Source organism: Dendrobates tinctorius, unplaced genomic scaffold, assembly GCF_039654945.1.
Source record: "Dendrobates tinctorius isolate UK_male_01 unplaced genomic scaffold, ASM3965494v1 ptg000160l, whole genome shotgun sequence".
NCBI classification, from domain to species: domain Eukaryota; kingdom Metazoa; phylum Chordata; class Amphibia; order Anura; family Dendrobatidae; genus Dendrobates; species Dendrobates tinctorius.
In genome coordinates, this window is record NW_027361827.1 from 25,988,161 (window position 1) to 26,002,191 (window position 14,031).

At 42.8% G+C, this 14,031-nt stretch overlaps 1 protein-coding gene across 2 annotated transcripts in view; it reads right to left on the reverse strand.

The window, feature by feature from the left end:
• The window catches only part of LOC141052486 (stimulated by retinoic acid gene 6 protein-like), a 664,959-nt gene that overhangs the window by 630,010 nt on the left and 20,918 nt on the right, over positions 1–14,031 (reverse strand). The window lies entirely within an intron of this gene.

The window sequence follows — 14,031 nt, forward strand, 5'->3', positions numbered from 1 at the left end:
TTAATCATAAATAGAGCTGTGTGAGGGCTTGATTTTTTGCATGGTGAGCTGACATTGTCATTGATACAAGATATTTTGAACACTTTTTATTGTATTTCTTTAGGTAAATAATATGATGACCCAAAAATGTCATTTAGATTTTTTTTCTCTCTACGTTGTTTAATGATTGGGTTATTAAATTTATGTTTTGACAGGTTTTACTTTTCCGTACATAGCAATACCAAATGTGTTTACTTTCATTTCTTTATTTTTAATAAGGGATTATTTTGAATTTTTGTTTTACATTTTTAAACTTTTTTCCTTTTTACTTTAGTCATTCTTAGTCTCGTTAGGGGATTTGAACCTGGCATCATCCATTTAATTATACTATAGTGCAATTGTGGCGCCCCCAGGAGTATGGTCGCCACAATGGCATTGCCTTCCTCCTAGGGAGTGTGATGTCATGCTTGGAAGCAATAAAGGATCTCTCTGGCAGTTAAATACAACACACAACACAGCTCCCACTCCAGGCCAGCAGAGGGAGCTCTGAACCCAAAACTGGGGGAAGAGCTGCTCTCTGGGGGCTAGGAAGGGGAAATTAGGAGTTCGTGTGAGGAGGGCAACGTGTGTGGATGTGAAGGAGAAGAGGTGGGATATTGAGCAGAGAGTTCAGGCTCATTCCCAGCTATAGCGCATGATCTGGAGCCCGGTCTCCAAGGCTGTACGGACACTGATAGTCCTGCAACAGAAACAGGAGGAATAGGAAGCTGTAAATGCTCTATTCCCACATAAGACTCGGAGGCACAACAGCGACGTGAACCAGCAGAGGAAGGCAACAGCTGTCTGCCATATGAGGGAGTTCTAAAGAGAATAAGCAAGTGGAACTTCAGTGTAACACAGTACTGCAAGTACCTAAAAATAAGTGCTAGGAAGGAGGCTACACAACCCATCTGCATAGAGAGATTCCTAAGTTGCTTCCAGGCTAGCCAGCTCCTGTGCCATCTGTAATTTGGACCCTGGACTGCATTTGCCAAGCAAAGTAAAGGTAAAGAAACTGCACCCTGTTGTGTCCTTGCCTTCTTCCTGCAACCACGTCAGCACTGCTTCATCCCTGGGCCAGGCACTGCACCCTCTTCCTCAACACCTATCCTCTCTGCCCTGGGATTACTGCCCTAACTGTGGAGGGCCACAACATCATAGCTGCACCACACCATCTGTCCCAGGGGATCTGTCCGCAGCGTCGGCTTAACATCTTCATTGCCGAACACAGGTGGCGTCACGAATCACTCATAAACTTTATTCCATCACTTAATTCCTTTTACATGGGCGCCCAGGGCCATGGACCGGGTCACCGCTGCTGTGACATTTCCCTCTGAGAGACCAGCCCGATACCGAGTACCCCACAGCTCTGGGAGGGCGACCCACAATACCATGGTAGCGCAGAATATTCGTAGTGTAAAGGCCCCATTACACATAATGATGTCCCAGCTATCCCACCAACGATCCGACATGGATGGGATCGCTGGGACATCGTTAGACAGCCCCTTCAGCGATCAGGACCAGTGAGCAAGCTGGTTTCCAAAGTAAATAGGGGGTATCTAAGCCGTGCGGCTCATGGATACCCACTGTTTACCCTAGATACCTGATCGCTGGTCTCTTGCTGCCACATGCAGCAATGCGTGCTGGCCAGCGGGAGACCAACAGTCAAAAAATGGCCCAGGACGATCCTGCACGATCAGCGATACCCGGAAGGGGGGCCGGTCGCTGATCCCCGTCACACACAGCGATATCTCTGGAGAGATCGCTGAAGCATCACAAAATTCAGCGATCTCACTAGCGATCTCGCTGTGTGTGACTGGGCCCTAAATCGCAGTCTCCTATGAAGGTCAGTAAACTGTATAGCTGAGCTTCAGAAGGTGACAAAGATTGAAGCAACGGGAGCCTTCAGTAGGCCACCAACTGTCATAGGGACCAACTTGGGCCCGTGATTACGTGATGGGAGTCGGTACAGGTGCGTACAAGCTGTGCTATTTAAATTGACAGTGGAATCGGAATCAGAGCTCAGCTCCTGCTGTGGCCGTTAGTCATATGCTGTTAAAGACAGCTACTGAGCCACTTCCATACATGGTCACCATAGTGCAGGATGTTGAGTTACGTCCATTTACGCAAAGGGGTTAATAAATGCATAGTATGTGATTACAAATGTGATACATACAGTATTGCTTAGTTTCTATGTGCTCATTATGTTACTTGACCAAATCAAAATGATGAAATAAATTACAGTCATAAATCTGCTAATATACGGTTTTTAGCAATCACGCCATATACTCAGTGATCAAAAAAAGCCCATGAAGTTTGCAGACACAACAGCCGCCAGTGATTTATGGGTCTTTAAAATTCTTCAAGGTAAATGCTATTAGTGCAGCAGTCTGAGCTTTATTAGTTACAGAAGATACAGCGTATTGCTGTGAGCCATCTCGTTAGGAGCAGCCAGTCAGCTTGCTTATATATTTATCCATTAATTTAGTAATAGCGTCTATGGCATAATTGGCATTTCTTTTGGAATATGGGTGTAAACATACTGCAGCAATCGCTCGTAGCAACTCCAATTTCAAATACCATGTCAAATCCTTTCCTTTCACTAAATTACTCATGTCAGATGAAATTAATGTTTAAATTGGATACTCTTATGTGGTTTATGGAATTTCCATCTATGGCTATTCATAGCACAAACAACGACTCTTCATCACATCCTTCTAATTACAAGTGTCATATACACGGAAGACAGTGTTAGGAAGGTCATGATGAATACATAGCAACGAAAAAAATCTAATCACTTAGAGGAACAAACCCTGAAATCTTCATTTAACATGTAAGGATACACAAGAAAGTTTTCATTACACACATCCAAAAGGTTTAGGGAAAGCCAATGTCCAATTAAATTTACTATTAAAAGTTATAAAGGCTTTATTACTTTAAAAATTGTCCCATTTTAGATTTAAAATGGAAAAAAAAATACTCATCTACTAGATTTCTGCTATTCACCACTGCCCAAATAGGGAGCAAACATACTGGCGGAGAACATGGCAGTCGCGAAGAACATCAGGTGTCTAGTGGGTCTCTGTTCTTCTTGTTTGTTTTTATATTTTAATACCACCATAGTCCCATTTTGACAATACAGAAGATTGGAACATAGCGACATGATGAATACATTAAAATATGTAGATGTTTAATGGGAATCTGTCAGCACAATCCAACCCCTCTCCCCCAAACTGTTTATATGGTCTTGTTGTCCTGTGAAAGATAAATTTATCCACAACTTTACTTATGCAATCTATTACTCCCTGACTGGAAAAAAAATGCTGTTTTTATAAATATGCAAGTGAGTCTTGCGTGCTCTAGGTGTCTCCTTCTCTAACTTCTGCCTCCCTGACTCTGTTCCCCACTCGACTCCACCTTCCTCTGTTTGACCGATAGCTCACTGGTTGATTACACAGCAATCACTCAGTCAGTCCAGAAGTGGAAGGTGGAGCTGGAGGAAAAAAGAGCCAAGGAGACAGAGGTTTGCAAGGTACTTCCACAAGCTCAGAGCACTTCAGCCTCATTTCCATAAGAATTAAAGCAGTGATTTTTCAGTCAGTGATCAACAAAGTGGAAAAGTAAAGGTGTTGCTAACATTATCTTTCAGAGAACAACATGGCCTGATAAAGGTTTTTTTTTTTTTTGGGGGGGGGGGTTGTTGTTCTGATGGATTCCCTTTAAATGAGGTTCAGAAAGGAATTTTTTTTACATTAATAGATTTTAAAAGGGGCACAATCTGAAATAAATTGAGGCTAAGATCAAAACCCGGAATGAGCAAAGCCGTCGATGTTCGGGTTCATCAGATTCGGCTAAACTGGAGTTCAAAGTTCGGTTCCGTTTCCAAACTTTACCCCAAACACATAGAAATCAATGGCAAATCAAACTTTAGTGCTGTAAAATGGTTGTAAAATGGTCGTAGTAAGGACTCGGTGGCTGCAAAAGTAAGCAAAATTGGGGTAAGAGCAGGGCAAGTGCCCTGAAAACAAATGTGGATAGGGAAATGATTTAAAATAGCATAGAATCCAAAATAAAAAGGGAGGCAGGTCTAAGTCTGATAGAGGTGCCGCATAGGCATCCACGCCCTTCTCCAGAGTGACCTTGTGCATCACCTAGGGTGCAGTGGGTCATGAGGCAGGGCATCCATGATGTCTTCTGGAGGCTATTGAACTTACCCTCGCCATGCAAGGGTTGTTTCTGCATATTTTCTGCTTCAGAACCTGCCCGCATAGTGAGCAGCTCTTCCTTCCTAACCCCCCCCCGTGCTGTATAGAGGCTCCATTCCATGGTGTAAGGGTTCTATTCTAGAGAGGTTTCAAAAACTGACCATCACATCCAAGCATAAGCATAGTGTGAACAGGTGCTTAACCTAGAGTCACCAACTCATATACATTCAAACAAAAAAGGAAGCACACTGTAGCGCCATAACATGCAAACATGAAATAAGAAAAATGAGTTGCATTACTGCATTGGAAGTATGAAAAATTGAGAAAGTTTAGCGCATAAAGTGGCCAATTTTATGTGTATCTGGAAGCCACGGTAAGGCATTTCTCGTTTTCAAGGACCCTATCTATGCCTCACTTAGACTGAAGTCTTCATCTGAATGGGGACCTATGCAAATCCTCTGTTTAGACTGAAGTCTATATCTCTGTGGAGGGGTAGTGGCCCTGCTTTAATTAAAAACACCTGCGGCTAACAGGTAGAGTGCTCAGTCAGAAGGTTAATGAATACAGATTTCAAAACTATTCTGGAGAGGTATATCCTAATAAACGGATACCACATCCAAGGAAGGCAGCAGTCAAGCAAATTAACTCCTCAACTGAGTCAGCAGTTGATATTGCAAGGCAAAATAGACATCAATGACAATTTAGAAGCCCTGTAATTGGTGTAATTGGAATGAGTAGTTAAATAATTCAATGAGCATCTATTGGAGGGCAAATCTGCTTGTGGGAGTGATTTGTGAACAGAGTGTGTGCTGGAGGTTTTGCTCTCCAGGAACCAGGAAGGAAGACCTCTCTACTCCCCAGGGAGAGGCAAGTTTTCCTGGGAAGGGCTAAACCAGCGGGAGGGGGGAGGGAGGTAGCGCCTTCAGCTGAGGACTTGCTGAGAAGATCTACCAGGTTAATGAGGACAGTATCCCCATGTCCAGTGCCCAAGGCAGGATCTACCCAGCAGCAGCTAGTTAAGGGGCTTATATTTTCCCCAGGAAAGGTCAGTGGCGCAACTAGTGGGGGGACCGGCAGGGTGACCCTGGAAAAGAACTAGGGGGTTATGGCGCCCCATGAGACTGTGGACACTTTTATGGGCTGTGTAATGCATAGAAGAAGAGACACACCGCCCAGTGTTAATGCCCCATCTAATATTGCCCTGTCCAGTGAAGTTCATCCATGTGCTGTCCCATCCGGGAGCACCCCGCCCAACAGTCATGTCAGCAGTCGAGTCTATGATAATAAAAGTGTCTCAGCTAGCAGCATTTGGCCTCGTGAGATTGGACCACACAGCACAGTTGCCCCACCCAACAATGCCACCTATGCCCAACAGCAGTATCCCGACCAGCAGCATTCAGCCACATGACATCCCTCCTCCCAGCCCCGTTGCTCCACCAAATAATGTCAACCCATCCATCAATGCCATAGGTAGAAAGAGGAATTGTGATGTGCATCCCTGTGGCGCCCCGCCCAGCAACGATGCCCCAATGAGAGGAGTTTTGTCCAGTGGCTTCTAGTCCAGCGTGGGGAATGGGTAGGATTTCATCAGTGGCATGGAAAGCAGCAGAAGAGAGTCTGGTTTCAGGATGAAGTATGCAGTAGTGAAAGTAGTAACAAATGGGCAATTTGGGCGAATTTGAGGCTGCAACATGTGACAGCTTACTGCCAGAACAGGTGGCCCTACCAGACATGGAGTCTTAATTAAGCGATGATTGTGGGCAAAGGTTGGAAAGCGGCTAGTCAAGTGAGGAATGTTAGTCAAATGGGTCAGGTGTTCTCCTGATGACCATTAAGCAGCTGAAGTCCCCCGTCGACCTGATGAGGCTTTCTTTCGGAGATGATGAGGCTCTGAAGGACAGGAAGAAGGAGAAAGTGAATACCAAGGCTGCACGAGATGCGGTGAGTTTCAAATATATTATTGTGTCAGATGCTGCTGCTTCTCTTGTGAACCCCGACAAGCAGGTATAATCAGCCTCTGCAGTGAGTCTGAGTTGCAAATCAGGTAGGGTGTGTGAAGGCAAGAAGAAAGGAGAGCTTGGTGAAACTGCAGTCCCTATGTCTCACAGCAGGGATGGCAGGGATACAGTTTAGGCAGATATGCCAAACTTTGGGTGTAAAGTGGAATTTCCGTCTCTTACCCCTACTTCTTTTCAAACATTTTTATTGAATTTTAGTAATAATATAGGGTTGAAAGGGAGGGGAGAGGAAGGGAATTAACACTAAGGGAAAGGGATGGGAAAGGAAAGAGAAGGGAATAAAAACTTGGGAACTCAAGTCCATGTTAAAATACCTTACAAATACACAGCTAATCAATTACATAGAATAACAAGACATCATGCAATGTTCATGCAGACGAAGCTAAGCTAGTAAATTCAAACCAATATAAAAAATAGCTAAGTATTACAAAATTTAGCATTCCACACTTTCCATTTCACAGTGTATCTAGTCACACCATCATTAATCAGAGCAAACCTCTTTTCTATGGAACTATGCTGGTGAACCTTATCTAGAATTTCTGAGAAAAGAGGGGGATCTGTTTTCTTCCACCAGTAGGCTATTGCGTTTTTGACCACTAAAAAGATATGAATAATGATAAATTTAACTGAAGGGTCAACAAGTTCCAAATCCAGAGATAGTAAGGCTCTTTGGGGTGTGACTTTAAAGTTTTGGGAAAGAATTTATATGGAGTGACACTTTCTTCCAGAGGTCTTTGATCTTTGTACAACCCCAAAATAAGTGAAACAAGTTTCCTTGTTGTCCACAGTTTCTCCAACAAGGAGGGGAATATTCCTTATTTATATGGGCCAATCTAATAGGAGTGAGATACCACCTGGTTAAGATCTTAAAATATGACTCGTGAAGCGCCATTGAGATACCAGATCGGTAAGTTGACCTAATAGCGCTGTCCCACTGTTCATCCGCCATAACTATATTCAAGTCAGACTCCCATCTCCTCATGTACACGTTTTTTGGGCTGACCGCATCTCCATTAAAATAGTTGTATATATTTCTCAGACTCCAGGCAGTTTTGTTGTTTGTGTTGCCTAGCAATGAGATCAACATCTCCAGGTTCATAGTTTTAATGCGCATGAATTTCTGCACACTCTCCTTTAAGATAATAAAGGTTATGAACTCAGACAATGTAAAGTTGTACTGAGACCTAATCCTACTGATACTAAAAAATTCATCTCCCTCAAAGAGATTTCCAGTTCTTTTGATGTTTGAATTTAACCAGGACTCAGAGAAAGGAATATTGTAAACTAACGTTAGAAGATGTAAGGTGGAATTTCCCGAACTGCGTTTTCTTATTAAAGGATTTGTGGGTTTTGAAAGTGCTCTCCAGGCATGTACAATAGAGTGGAAGATTGGATGGGAGGGAGTCATCCTTGGATTGTGGAACATAAACTTGTTCTCTTGCTGTATCCTGTTTACCCACTTCGTTTTACAAGTTAAGCCAGGCAGGCCGATTATTTCCGCTGAACCAAAACCAGCTTTGCTTAACCAACAATGCTTGGTAATATGCAAATAGATCTGGAAGGCCGACACCTCCATTGCTCTTATTTTTGTACAGCAAATCCAGTGAGATTTTAGCTTTTTTTCCACCCCAGATAAATGAATTAATCAGGTTCTGAATCTTGCCAACAAATTTATAAGGGATAATCAAAGGAAGAGCCCTAGAAACTTAAAGAACCTTCAGCAAAATAGTTGTTTTAACCGTTAATATTCTTCCAAACAAAGAGGTATATTTTAGCGTAGAAGGAAACAGCGAGAGAGATAGACTCAAAAATATCTTTCAAGTTGGTTTTGACAGTATGCGATATATTGTTTGAGATGGTTATCCCCAAGTATGTTATCCCCCTTTCTTCCCAGGTAAACTTATACTGTTTCTTTAGTTCCTCAATCTCCTTGCTGCTAATATTAAAAGTCAGATATTTAGATTTGTGATTGTTACTTTTGAAATAGGAGGCCCTAGTAAAGAGCTCCAGTTCCAAGGACAATGCAGCCATAGATTTATTAGGATCGAGTAGCGTCAGAAACAGGTCATCTGCAAACAGTCCAAGTTTATATTCTCACAGTGAGGTGGCAAATCCTTTTATATCAGAGTTAGATCTTATTCTCTGGCCAAAGGCTCAATAGCAAGGACAAACAAGAGAGGTGACAGTGGGCATCCCTGCCTTGTTCCGTTAGAGATGGAGAATTTCTCTGATAGGGAGTTGTTAGTGTATATTCTTGCACTGGGCGCCGAATATAATACAAATATTGTAGAGAGGAATCTCTGATCGAAACCAAATTTCTCAAGAGCAGCCTTGAGATAGGCCCAGTTCAACCTGTCAAAAGCTTTTTCGCGTCCAGTGTCAGAAAAACAGCTTGTGAACCAGAAAGCTCAATCTTGTTCATTAGATTTGTTACTCTCCTTGTTCCGTCCGATGCCTGATGCCCCTCCGTAAAACCGATCTGATTGTCCAAAAGCAAAGATGGCAAAATACCTTTTAGTCGATCAGCTAAAATTTTGGAATACATTTTTATGTCACTGTTAATCAACGATATTGGCCTATAGCTCTGAATCCTCTCGGGGTCCCCCCCCTTTTGGGATCATAATTATTGTCGCTTCCAACATTTCTTTTGGGAAGGAGCCTCAAGAGGAAGCAGCACCAAAGACCGAAGCCAAGTGGGGAGAAAGAATTTCCGCAAATGACCTAAAGTATTCATTGGAAAAACCATCAGGGCCTGGGGATTTTTGAATTTTGAGTTTATGTATGGTGTCGACTATCTCCTTCTCGCCAAAAGAGCCATTAATAAAATCTAAATCTGCGGGGGTAATTTTAGGGAGATTAATGCTAGATAAGATTGCATTGATAGAGCCTGAATCAACATTAGGAGTATTAGGGTCTTCTTTAAGGTTATATAGATTCCGGAAAAAATCTGCAAAGGAACCAACTATGTCCTTAGGGTGAACAAGAGTTTTGCCTGCAGGTGTAATAATTTTATTGATTCTCCTGTTGATTCTCTCCCTTTTAAGTCTCATCATCATATATCTTGTTGGTTTATTAATAGACGTATAAGACTTAAATTTGGAAGCCCTAATGATAGAATCGTATTGAAGATAAATTTCTGATCTCAGTCTTTGTCTGAGTCTCATAATTTCCACCTGAATCGCAGTAGATGGAGTTGGTAGTCTGCACTGTTGTTCCTCCTTATTATAAATTTAAGCCTGTAGATTCAAGATATTTTCTCTATTCTTTTTCTTGTGCCTGGAAGCAATCTGGATAAGGCCACCCATAACAACTGCTTTATGTGCATTCCACAGTGTAAATGCGTCTATCTCAGGAGAAGTGTTTTCCCGAAAATAATTATTTATCAAATTCTCAATCTCCTGTCTATATTCCGGTATTTTAGACAAAGTTGGGTTGCGTTTCCAAAGATATGTATTTTCAGAGACAGGGCCTAATAAAAACTCTGCCAGAATCGGTGAGTGGTCTGACAGTGTCTTTCTTAGAAATGTTAAACTTTTGAATTTACTCAATGTGAAAACATTCGTAAGAATTACCGTAGGGCAATACGAGAGGCTGTGCCGTGAACGTCTGAGTAGTGCGAGTATTCTCTGGAGGAAGTGTTTAAACATCTGAAAATGTCAAACAGTACGTTTTGTTTTAACCAATTTTTCAGCACAGGAGCTCTGTGGCGAACCTTGGAAGATGAATCTAATTCACTGTCGGGGACAATGTTAAATTCCCACAAAAAAATCACATCTCCCGACTTAACCCTGTCAACTATTTTGAGTAGCTTATTCAAAAAGGAGACCTGATTTTTGTTTGGAGTGTAGATGTTCAGCACTGTGCAAGACGTGTTATTTAAAGTGCAGATGAGAGCGTGGAATCTTCCCAATGGGTCCACTACCTCGTCAACAAAATGAAATGGGACAGTTCTACTGATCACTAATCACTCCTGCTTTCTTTGATGGAGAAAGCGCTTTAAACATGTGAGGAAAGGTTTTATGTTTAAAAATCGGGTGGTTGTCCTTTGCCAGCCTGACCTCCTGCAAAAAAACTAAATCAGCATGTGTACGGGTAATTTCTCTCAATAAGGTACCGTATTTTCCGCTTTGTAAGACGCACTTTTTTTCCCCAAAATTTGGGGGGAAAACAGGGGTGCGTCTTACAAAGCGGACATGCCTTACCTAGGCTGTGATCGGGGGCGTCCGGCGGTTGCTGGCCGCTGCTGCGGGTGTGTCCGGTGCCGCGTTGTGTGCCCGTCGATGCCCGGGGCTCTGCCAACATTGTGCGACAGGCCAGAGCCCCGGCATTTCCTCAGTTCCCTGTGTGCCGGTAAAAAGATGGCCGCCGGCGCGTGCGCAGATGGGATCTCGGGACCCAGTTCTCGAGAGATGAGATTTGAAATCTCATCTCTCGAGAGGTGGGTCCCGAGATCCCATCTGCGCACGCGCCGGCGGCCATTTTCCCTGGGTTCCCTGTGTGCGCGCGGTGGTGCCTGCAAAAAAATGGCCGCCGCGCGTGCGCAGATGGGATCTCGGGACCCAGCTCTCGAGAGATGAGATTTCAGATCTCATCTCTCGAGAACTGGTCCCGAGATCCCATCTGCGCACGCGCCGGCGGCCATTTTTTTTTTAACCGGCACTTCAGCGCACATATACAGGGAACCAAGGAAATGCTGGGGCTCTGGTCTGTCAAACAATGTCGGCAGAGCCCCGGGCATCGATGGACACACAACGCCGCACCGGAGCACCTGCAGCACCGGCCTCCAACCGCCGGACAAGTGGAGAAACCTGACACCAGCACAAGACTCTGCAGCAGCAACAGCACACATCGGAGCCCCCCCTCATCCCTGAATGCGGCCTGCAGCATCACTCCACGCCTGCCTCCTCCAGCAGCGAGCCTGGGACCTCTCTACACCGCAGCCACCAACCCCGGTAAGCAATAAGATGCAAGGATTATAAGAGGCACCACCATTTTATTAAAAAATATTTTTTTCTTATTTTTCTCCTCAAAAATTGTGGTGCGTCTTATAATCCGTAGCGTCTTATAAAGCGAAAAATACGGTATATCTTTTGTTGGGGCTATTAAGGCCCCTAACATTGTATGATAAAATCTTCATTAAATACAGTAATGAAAAAATAACCGGCAGAAAATGTAAACCCCCCCAAAAAAAAAGAATAGTTGGCCTCACAAGGCCCAAAACCTATCAAAAGGGACTATAAGAGCCCTCCTGGTGGACACCCAACAGTTGGGGTCTCACCTATTTGTGGGGATAAAAGGTACAAGTTGTGACAGAGGTCCTCCATGGATCCCACTAGTTGTGTATGTAAACAAACATACCTTGATAGAGAATAGATATTTATTCTCTGTCTCTGAACTCTGGTTCATTTAAAAGGAATTTTAAAAACCTGGAACCATCATGAACCGTATTATTTACATGGTTTTTGTTGTTGTACCATATTAACAATTTTGTTGGGAAACCACACCGATAAGGCACTCTAAGATCTCATAATTTAGCAGTGATATCCATAAAGGATCTCCTAGCTTCCATCGTCTCCCTTGAGAAGTCAGAGAAGATCTTGCTCCTGGGCTGGTGGGAGGACACAATAGTGTCTGGGGACGAGGATGTCGTCTGGTCTCCCAAGATCTTGTTCTGGGGACGGTACATCAACGACATCCTCGTCCTCTGGGCAGGGAGTGGAGAGTCGTTTGGGTCCTTTGTGGACACTTTGAATAAGAATGACTTGGGTCTCCTTTTTACACATGAAGTGGGGGGAGACCATATTACCTTCTTGGATGTAAGTATATCTATCACCAGGGAGGGGTCTCTGAAAACATGCCGGTATCGAAAACCAACCTCAACAAATAACCTTCTGAGGTGGGAGAGCTATCAACCCAGCTCCTTTGAAAAGGGGGATCCCCTGGGGGCAGTTCCTTAGAGTTCAGAGGAACTGTTCAGACTGGGGTGACTTTGAATCACAATCGGAAGATCTATAGGGTAGAGTTAGGAATAGGGGGTACCCCACAAAGGTTATTGAACCTGCATATAGACATGCAAAACAGGTGAGGAGGACATCTCTCTTGGTGCCCAGAGAAAAGGAGTACTCGAATAACGTGACTAGATTGATAGGTACTTTTGATGATCAATCTAGTATGGTTTTGGGTATACTTAAGAAACATTGGGCCATTCTTAAGACTGACCAAGATGTTTGTAATTTCATCACCCCAAAGCCGTCAGTGACCTACAGAAAGGGCAAGTCAATCAAGGATAAAGTGGTGAATAGTCATCTTGAACCGCATACAAATGAAGGCACATGGCTGCAGAATAGGTCGACTGGTTCATTCAGGTGTGGACACTGCAGTTTTTGTAAATTTGTTTGTCCTTCAAAGACATTCTGTAGTTCCTTCACTAAGAGGACTTATAACATGAGATTCTTTGCTAACTGTAAAACCACAGGTGTGGTATATTTGTGTACTTGCTCATGTCCCCTTGATTAAGTGGGTAAGACTAAACGAGTTGAGAGTCCGTATAGGAGAGCATTTGGGTGATATTAAACACTTTAGAGATGTCCCTATGGCATGGCATGTTTACCTGGTACATGGAGGTGACATTAAACAGATCTCCTTTCGCGTGATTGAGAGAGTTCAGCCCACAGTTAGACAGGGAGATTGGGATAGGAGGATCTTACAGCGAGAGACACGCTGGATCTTCTTTCTCGAATCACAGAGCCCTAAAGGACTAAATGAACAATTGAGTTTCACAAGGTACTTGTGATCAATGTGGTTCCGCAGGTCTTCAGCCTACTTTTATTACTCCTAATGAGTTATGTGATAACACCTATTATTGGTGTAAGATTATAATTATCATTGTTCTTGGACACAGATTTTTTGTTTTGCTCTTTCTGGGTTTTTTTTTGTTTTTTATTATTGGGGACATTTTTAAAAGACTCTACACACTAAGATTACATAGTTTGAAAAAGAAGCATTTTCCTTGGCTAATTAAATAAGAGGTGTGTAATATAAAATAGCCTTAAGCATTAAACAATCTTGTTGGTTTAATATTCCCGTATGTGGGTGTTGGAAAAAATGCTATCTTACCGCTCATAAGTAGTGTTGAGCGATACCATCCGATATCGTGAAATATCGGATTGGATTGGATCGGATCGATACCCAAAAAGTATCGGATATCGCCGATTCCGATACCGGAAACTAATGCAAGTCAATGGGACAGAAATATCGGAATTAAAATAAACCCTTTCTTTCCTTGTAGGTTAATTCTACATGAAGAAAAACAACTAATAATAATGCGGAATGTATTGGGGGAGGTGGAGGAGACATTAAAGGCATAGAGATTTAGCCCAATTAAATGGAATAGCAGGAATTATTTTTTTTTAAGACGTTCGGAGTTACAAAGATATTGACTATGTTAACTTTTTTTATATTTTGTCAGATATGTATGTTTCACTACTTCCATGCTCTTCACCTTTTTTTACTTCTTCCACACTTTCTCCTTCATGATCCTCAGCAGCAGCATCTTTTTCATCAACTTCTTCTTCACCTTATTAATCTTCTTCTTCACCTTCTTCCTATTATTCTTTTTTATTACATTCTTCATATTCTTCTTATTCAACTATTATTCTTCTTCATATTCTACTTCTTCATCTTCTTCCTATTCTTCTCCTTCATCATATTCTTATTTGTGACAGGCATTACTGTAGTTGTTATCTGTAAAAGTTTGAAGATTACACCAGCCGTTCTGCTTGTCACAAAAG